General features: G+C 30.6%; 1 protein-coding gene across 3 annotated transcripts in view; it reads right to left on the reverse strand.

Annotated features, from left to right (window-relative positions):
• The window catches only part of LOC145242401 (uncharacterized), a 513,435-nt gene that overhangs the window by 431,889 nt on the left and 71,950 nt on the right, over positions 1 to 9,596 (reverse strand). The window contains exon 2 of one of the 3 annotated variants that reach the window (XM_080105430.1): positions 685 to 788. The exons of the other annotated variants lie outside the window; for them this stretch is intronic. The gene's annotated coding sequence lies outside the window, so the exon portion shown is untranslated. The remainder of the gene's footprint in view (positions 1 to 684; positions 789 to 9,596) is intronic. 3 annotated transcript variants of the gene reach the window in all.

Genomic DNA, 9,596 nt, shown 5'->3' on the forward strand with positions numbered 1-9,596 from the left:
CCATGCTGTAGTCTGCAGGGAAGCAGCCCTTTGTTTCACAGATGGAAAGAAACTTTATGGAAAATTCTGCCTGATGCCAAGCGTTAATAAAAGAAATGCATCTAACTTTAACATTTATTCATATAGACATAAGATTAAGCGAAAACATGAATCCTCATTGGAAAGTTAAAGAAATAAAAAAATTATACACTGTGGCGATTTTATCTACAATAAAAATGTCTACCAACAATGTTACAAAAATATTTACTCAACAGCAATTGAAGCACAAAAGAATATGGTGAAAACAGACTGAACACAAAAGCATGCAGCTTTTTGTTTTTGTTTTGTTAAAAATATTTTAATTAAATCAGAAATGTTTTCTTTGTTTTCCAAAGATATTTATGGATTTATTACAAGCAAAGTTACCCAGCTTTGCCTGGTATTGAATATGGAATGGCAATGTTGAAACGAATGAATGAGAGTTCTTAAGTTAGATGTAGAACAGCTGAGGTAGCAGAGTCAGTTCACAGGGGAAAACCAAAGAAATAAAAAATGGTCTTGAGAGAAAGATAAATCTATCCAGAAATAAATTACATTGGAAGTCTTTTTCATAAAGCTGTCCAACACATTTCAGCATATAAAACAAATGTTAAACTGAATACATTAAAAAGGAAATTATTTCTCTTGAATTTAAATTGTAGTTACCTCATGGTAAGAATCTTCTATTTGAATTGCTTGAGTTCAGGGTTTGAATCATTTGATCAGTGGTAAACTGACACCATTTGCAATGATGATTGCTGGAAACCTGTCTTGTGGATATTAAAAATGTTCATTTATTAAAAATAATTATTAAGCTTCATCCAAAGCAAACATTTTCAGAGAAATATAAAATGATTAAAAATTTAACAATGAGAGTTTGCTTCCTTGAATTGATTAAACACTCTTACTATGTTTACAAAATAAAAATATAAGGATCATTTCTTCTGCACTCAAGTGTAGGTGTCACAATGACCCTGCAGTTTGGATTTGAATTGTTCAGGTCCGGAGTCAATTGTTTGACTGGTGGTACAGTTACATCATTTGCACTGATGATGGTTGCAAATATGAAACATATATAATTGTTGGAAATATGTTTGTGTGTGTGGAGACATATATCTCTTATTTCATCTGAGTAGTATATTTAGAGTGTGTATATGCTTATTATTAGCGGTAGTGATAGCATTTAACTATTAGCCTCCTGTGAGCATTTTTACCTATTCCCCTGGAGGTATACACAATATAGTTTCCCCATGTCCCAATAATTTCATACAAAATTAAAAAATCGTTATAAATTTTAAATAAATTTGTCACTAGATCTATTTTTATTTTTCTCTTGAATTGGGTAAAACTATAAAGTTTAACTTATAGATTATTATAATTTGTCAACTCATCATTGTAATTTTTAAAGATGGGGTGGGGAACAGCATCTCACTCAGATTTAGCAACTGCTGCCTACTATGAATTTCTTTTCCTTCTGCAAATGGTAAATATTTTTTCCCTCATCTTTCCCCGAATTTTAAAAACTGTAAATATTCTCATCTTTGAGCACAGAAATGGTAAGCCATCAAAAAGTAGAGATAAGCCGGCTTCCAAGAGTGAAATAAATTATCATACACATAGCTGAAAAATATTAACATTTTTCTTTTTAACATTTTTTTAATAAATAAAAAAGATTAATATCTACAAACATAAGTTTCAGATTTCCAATAATCATATTTGCCTGTGATATTGTATCTTAATTTTTTACCACTTTATTCTTCACTGGGAACAGATACTCATTATGCCCATTCAAAAAGTTTGTTTATTGATTATATAAACAAACAATTGTTTCAAGCCGTACTGATATAAACATGGTATACTGTATGCATGTTTTTATTTTTACTTCAGCATGGGGACTCATCAGTGCTAAAATATACACAAAAAAAAAAAATAAATAAATAAAGTCAACTCCACTTGGGTATAATTTTCTTGCAAACACTTAGTTCTTAAGGCTTTTTTTTATGTAATAATGCCCTTTCATCATATGCAACACACAAGCTATATAACCAGGATTCCTTGGTACAAATAACTTACAAACTTTTAAACAAAATAATTTTAAATAAATACACTACCCTTAAATATTCATTTTTGTAGTTTTTATCTTCATATTTATATGGAATTTTGACCGACTTGTTTATGAAGAACCATAAATTCATTTTGGTGAGTACAGTTTCAAAATTAAATTGTGAAATGGGATTTTTTAAGTTTGTTTTAGTAATTAAGGTTAAACAATTAATAGAAAAGAAAATGTGTAATTTGTGTGTATAATTGTAGTGCTGTGATTTTCTAGATGTTAATCCAATGAAACTCTGATGTTTATAAAACAGTGCTCAATAATAAGTAGAGCTGTATCATTGTATAGTTTTATTTATTTATATTTAATCCAGCATCAACAGGCCTCTAGTCTAAAGCGAAGACTAGAGGTCTGATAATGTTGAATTTTTAAACATATATGCACATATGTAACCAATAATGTTTGTGTAAGTAAAATAAAATGTATATATATATATATATATATATATATATATATATATATATAAAACTCTAGGGAGAAAACTCAACAGAATTGTATACAATAACATTTTTAATCTGTTGAATACAGGAAAATGTCACCACTCTAAGAGTTTATTTAGAATAATTCAGAAAAGAATTGCCCAGAAAAATATATTTGTGCCAATAACATAGTGGAAAGAAAACATTAAAAAAAATATTAGATTGTTGAAACTAAGTATCAATATTTCAAACGGATGGCTATTTGGGTTTGCTTTTAAAAATCCAACAAGATAGCTTTATGTGTTAGATACGATTTTTGATAAAGAATTCAATGAATAAAAATATGAAAGATTCAAAGAATTTTTCTTCTCATTCTTAAAATGTCAGCAATTCTGTTGGTAGGACAATGTATAATAACTGCCTACTTGACATCTCACAGTGTAAAGGACTTAATAACCTGACTAATTGCTAGATTCTAAGTGTATAATACAAGCTAAATACAAATGTAGGAAGGTCATAGAAAGAGAAAATTATATATTTAGTAATTAAGTTAAAAAGAAAAATTTCCATAATAATTATATATTAGGATCATATTTACAAACTGTTTACAGGCTGCATTCTAAACGATTGCAGAATTAAAAGGAATACAGAGAAAACAATTTTTTTTATTTAAAAAATATGTTGAAAATGATAGATGCTGTATTGTGTACATAGAGAACTGAAAAAAAGATTTCTGGCAGTGCATGTAAACTGCCAGAAAATGCTAAAATACTTAGCCAATCAGATTGCAGCTCACAACAATTGTCAACATAAAATTTAACAAGACCGATTGAAATGATAATAAATGATTAATCTAGTTAGTGTAAATGCTTCAGTCCCCATCAAGAATTGTTGAATTTTCTCAGAAAAGAAAACTTATAAGAAGAGTTGCAGAACATGATTTCCCCCCCTTAAATGTTTACTTAATTTCTCCAGTTTCATAAGGACTTCAAAAAAAAAAAAAAATACATATTTTCATAGGGACAAAAAAATACATATTTTCCTTTAATTTCTGTATTTTTAATTTCTTTGTTCTTCAATTCGAATAGTGTTGAATAGTGTTGCCTTGTTTTGATTTTGAGCTCACAAAGTTTTAATTCAGCTGTTCCCGGCTGTTAATGTAAATTGCCGGAAGATGCTAATGAAACGTTGGTTGACATTTAAATTTCTGCATGTTGGCACAATCAGGGAACACAGGAAGCAAATACGAAATTCCAAAGGTTTGAGGGATAACCCTATTTAAATAGAAAGTTTTCCAGAATCTGGGAACCTCAACAATGAAGGGATGTGATTTTATTGTTGGTAGGTTGGATGAGATTATTTATGTTGAAGTGATAAATGTGTAGTAAGTACTTTAGAGCACATTCTGTAGCAATACTTGTAAAACAAGAGTTTGGTAGACAGTGCAGAGTGCAGAGCTTATCAGGTTAAAGACTTTCTTGCACCCCATTCAGATGTGATAACACTATTCGATCCATGAGCAAGTGGGAACTTTATCCTTGATCTAATTTTATTATTGCAGTGCCCCCCCCCTTTCCCACTAGGAAAGGATGATGGAACAATTTATATTCATATTACAAGTTTTATTCCCACCCACACAAAATAAATACAATTAAAATAATAATAAAAAAAGAAAATAGGCAGGTGGCTCAGAAATTTACTGGATCTCAATTTTATTAGAAATGCTCTAATAAAAAAATAAAAATAAAAATGTCCTCATGGACCCAACTTGCTTGATTAACAGCAGCAGTATCCTTATACAAAAAACCCGAATGAATGTTTCTAAAACACTTTTTAAGCCAAACAAATGTTCAAAAACATTTAATTTAAAATTAAATTGTGTTGTCTTCCAAGACGAGAAAAAAAAATTATAAAATTTAAATAAACTCATATTTCTTCACTGTAATTAAATTCTGGTACTGGTATAGGTTTTGAATAGACAAGAAGCATCTTTAGCTGGTTCAGAATTACATAAATAGCCGGAAAAAAGCCGAATGACAATGAACTGGCATCAAAATCACAATATTTAAAGCCGAGAAAACATGCATTAAATATTTATTTTTTTTATTTACTTCATTATGTTTATTTTTATGCAAATGTTTTTATTTATGTCATGTTTATTTTAAGCAAATGTTTTTTATTTGCTGCATTAAGGTTTATGTATAAAACATTAATGAAGCATTTGTATTATTATTCATCGGACTACTGTTCTCATCTTGAGTGTGATTTTCATAATGTTTCGGTTGATATAACCTCCGACTTTCTTGAGGTGTGTCTTGTCGAATTCAGGAATTTTCCAAGGTTTAGCTTTAAGACGGGTTTTTTTTTTTTTTTTTAAACAAAGAATGATTTGCATATGGTTGTTTGTGCATGTGTGGTTGGGGTTGGTCGTATGCATGTATATATCAACCTCTATTATTATTGGGAAGCCAGTTAGATTTTGTGTGGAGTACAGCCGCAATTTAAACAGTGTCTGAAAGCGCATTTATGGAGAGTGAACTAGAGACTGATCCCCTCTGGTCGTGTCATGCGCGGGGAGGGATGTCTGATGTTGAAAGACCCGAAACATTCCCATGATCTGCGCCGAAACATCACTGACAATACTCTCTAGCGTTCCATTATGGAACGTATAATTGAACTTGTATATATTAATGTTTTTACATCATAGATAATATTATCTATTGTTTATAATTACTAGTTTCCATATCGTATTAAATTCTATACTAGGTCTACTTAGCAGTTGGTTATTCCTCAGCATATGTGCTGCTTCTTTCAGTCGTCTTACTTTCCACCGTTCCTCTGTCCATAATGATCAGTTATACAGAGGTGAACTGAATTAAGAAAATTTTCATAGAATCTTATATAGATAAATGTTAAATTAATCTTTGCACAAACACTTTCATTCTATCAATAACTTTTGTTTAAATGTGCATGTTTAATAAAGCTAAAGTGAGAAAGAGAATGTGTGTATGTGTGCTTATCTACCATCTTATAGTTGTTTCTAGTATTACTACTATACTACTAATAATAATAATTTTACATCTGTACATGTGTTTGTCTACCGTCTTCTACATCTATTGCTGCTATTACTACTGCTATTATTATCATCTATATTATATTTTTCTTCCTAACATGGACTATTAACCCAGCTTTCCAAGTTTTGATGCTGGTTCATTCCATAGCTACAATTTTATTGATTTTCTTTTGGTTTCTTTTTTAGGAGTGAGTGATGCACATTTTCTTTTAATCCATTAGACACAATTTCTTTTAAACATTAACATACTTTGTAAGATTTTTTTATTAGCAGGGGCTTAAATTCTAAACTTACCGACTACTTTCTAAAAACAAAACAAAATTACCCCAGTCTAGAAGGATTTATGTTTTATTAAAATGTTTCAGGATTGATTAAAATATTTCTTCATAAACATTTTTATTCATTACTTTCCTTTATGGGGGGAATCATGCACAGTTTTTGACATAATGCACATGTTTTAAATGTTAACTACTATTCTTTTCATTGGTGAGGACCTCAATTCTACACTTACTAAAATAAAACAAATTTAACTTTGTCTATGATGATTAACTAGATAATCATAGTGTAATCTGTTTTTTTGAGGAGGGGGTCTTTTCACGAATCTGTTCTGGTTTATGCCACCTTTACACTGGACAATATGCATACACAAGTCCTGCTAGTTTTAAATATATGTTGCCAAAGATTTCTTGAATCAGTAGTTATTTTAAACTAACATCATAGCTTCCCCAATTTATCTCTTTTAGTAAGCAAATACGAACTGACAGAACTTGAATTTAAATCCAGGCTATTTTACACCACATTCCCAACACAACTTTGTACAAAACTAATTAATATAATTAATAAAAGAAAACTAATTTCACTTCATAAATGCACCATATATTTAGAATTCTAACGTCCTTGCTCCATTGGAAAAAAAAAGTATTAAAACATTTTCACATTATGTATTTTCAAATATGAACTTTGTTTTCTATATTTTGAGAAAGTCTTGATATAAAGACGAAATGTTGATAAATATATATTAGTGTTGGGACGATCCTAAATTTTTTCCAATTCAGATTCCAGGAAAATGTTGATTAACGATTCCGATACCAAGTACGATTCCGATTCCTGTGGAATGATTGTTTTGAAATATACCATTATATAATCGAAAGATTTTGTGTGGCGAAAAAATTTGGTACAGCGAAAAAGTGGAAATACAATTAAGGGAATTTCGAAAACAATTTGATTTTTTTGTAAAATTTCTTTCATTGAAGATAAAAGTCAAAACAAATATTTTAACCATGAATTAAACATGCACCATGAAATTAATAGCAATCCATTGAAGGGGTTATTTTATATATTAAAAATAAAAAAATTTTTAAAAAAGAGTGGACATACACGAATGCTTGCCCTGTAGCAAAATATGCATTGGCTCCGATGTTGTACATTGTTCGACTGAGGGAGAAGTTATTATTTTTACAAGAATTTTTGCGTCTATGACCTAGTTTTTTTATTATTTATTTTAGCTTGAAATTTGCGCATCATTTTTGTTATTTTATCTGTTTTTTATGGATATTTTTCTTGCCAGAGTTTATATAATTATTAACAGGAAAATTGGTGAAAGTTAAAAGGGAATTTGTGCTATTTTTAAATATTATTTTCAAGTTTAATCAAAGTTTTACGATACCTACGTTATTTTTTATTTAAAAATCCATTTACTGGTGTTTGCACCAACAATATTGAAGCCTACTGGTATCGTATTAAAAGAAGGCTGAAATACATATCGGGATCAGTAGGAGAAATGAAATGGTCTCATGTCGATGAGGCCATGTATAGAGAGGCTTATAACATGAAAAGTGAAAAAAATATTAGATAATTTTGAAACATTTTTAGAGCATGTTCATGAAAAATATGGTGATTAAAAAAAAATCCCAATAAGCTTTGGGGGAAAAAAACATGTTTTGAACAATAGAAATTTTTATTTTTTATTTTTGAATAAAAAATAATTATTAAAACAAAAACACTAGTGTTCTCGTCGAGTAGTTTTTATTTTATTCAAGAAAATAAAAGGTACTCATGCACTTATTGAGCCGTGCTGAAATAATGACATTATTTAGAAAGCCATTCTTAACGTGGGGACAGGAGGGTGTTGTGTACCTATTCTGTGCTTTTACCTAACAATTTAATAAAAACAGGTATCGTAAAACTTTAATTAAACTTGAAAGTACTATTTAGAAATAGCACGGATAACATTTCACTGTGTTTCAATCTACAACATTTCATGAGAGGTATATACACGCTAAAGCTTTTTATTTATCTCCACAAGTGCTAATTTTGACTTCACCAATTTTCCTTTAAAAACAATTAGAAACTCTTCAAAAATTGTGCAAGGCACTTAAACCATTTAAAAAAATAAATAACGGTAACATAAGTGCATAAGCACCAAATTTGTTTTTGTTTTGTTTTCATTTTGTTTGTTTGTTAAATCCGACAAAAAAATAAATAAAAATAACAAAGAATACAAAAACAATAATAAGAAAAGGGTATTGTAAAACTTTAATTAAACTTGAAAATAATATTTAAAAATAGCGCGGATTCCATTTTCCTGTAAATAATTACATAAACTCTGGCAAAACATATATATATTTTGCCGGAGTTCATGTAATTATATATATATATATATATATATATATATATATATATATCAATCCCGCCCAAAAATACAAAAAAAAAAAAAAAAAAAAAAAAAAACAGATAAAATCGTAACAAAAATCTGTGAAGCTTAGATAAGTAGGTCCCGCAGAGCTTCATTCTGACATTGGAAAAATTTAGGTTAACAACCGGTGAAGCTACTGAAAAGTAACCCTTTTGAATGAAAATGGACATAAACAATATTTTTTTTAATTAATTTCTTAATTTTACTTAAAAACAAAATATAAACATATATAAACAAACTATTTTAGAAAATAATTTCTTAATTTTAAATAAAAATTGATTGTAAAGAATATTTTTTTTTTTAATAATTTTTGAAAAATATTGCAAAGTGTTTACATAGTTGGTTCTTTGGGATAAAGCGGCATCTGAAACCCCCTTCCAAAATGTAAAAAACTTTAGTGTTTTAGTCGCGTGCAAGCGACTCTATAAGTAACTCCGTCGGTCTGTCCGTAACACTTTTGTGCTTGGCCTTTTTGGTTAAGATCAAAGCTCTGTTGTTAATACATGCTGTTCTTAGCTTTTTTAGCTTTTCTTGGCATTTTGACCAAGAAGTGTGAAATCCGCTCCGCATGGAGCTGGCCGCCAGGTTCAAGTCATCTGAACAATTCGGAGTTCTCTCTGACCTGGCGATTGGCCCAAAATGCACTTCCACTCAACAACATACAATGCAGTTCCGGGTTTTTGGAGTCGCCTGATTGTCCCCGTTGTGGGACAACGGCTGTAGAAATGACTGATCACGCTTTCTTCGATTGCCGCAAACTCCACCGGTACTGGTCGTATGTCAGCGAGGTGACGGCTCGCATCGATCCTGAGCATCCTCGCCCAATTACCATATCCAATGTTGTGGACAACGTGAGGCCGCTGTGGGACCGGGAAAGACAAATGGTCTATGTTACGATCCTGGCCGTGGCGAGAATGGTGATTTGGACGTCGCGTCTGCAAGGTTACCGGGGGGGGGGGTCTTTTTCTGATCAGGATCTGATTGCTTTCTTTAAACACCAACTATGGGTGAAGATCAGATGTGATAGAAGAAGGCTGCATCGCGCGACATTTGACAGAAGATGGATACATGTAGCAAGTATGCGTGTATGAAGAGGAACCAAATTTGAATACGTGTTCCCTGCCTAGGTGTGGAATGTGCAGTTCCGTTAAATAAAATTTAACAAATAGCCTCTAAGCTAGCAGAGTGTGTGTTCCATCCCTCCCTGATTAGAAAGCCTCCAAGATCCCCACCCCCTCCTTCTTGTAATTTTTGTTTTCACCTCTTCCTCTAAATTTC

Source organism: Euprymna scolopes, chromosome 21, assembly GCF_053919585.1.
Source record: "Euprymna scolopes isolate OS-2025 chromosome 21, ASM5391958v1, whole genome shotgun sequence".
Taxonomy (NCBI): Eukaryota; Metazoa; Mollusca; class Cephalopoda; order Sepiida; family Sepiolidae; genus Euprymna; species Euprymna scolopes.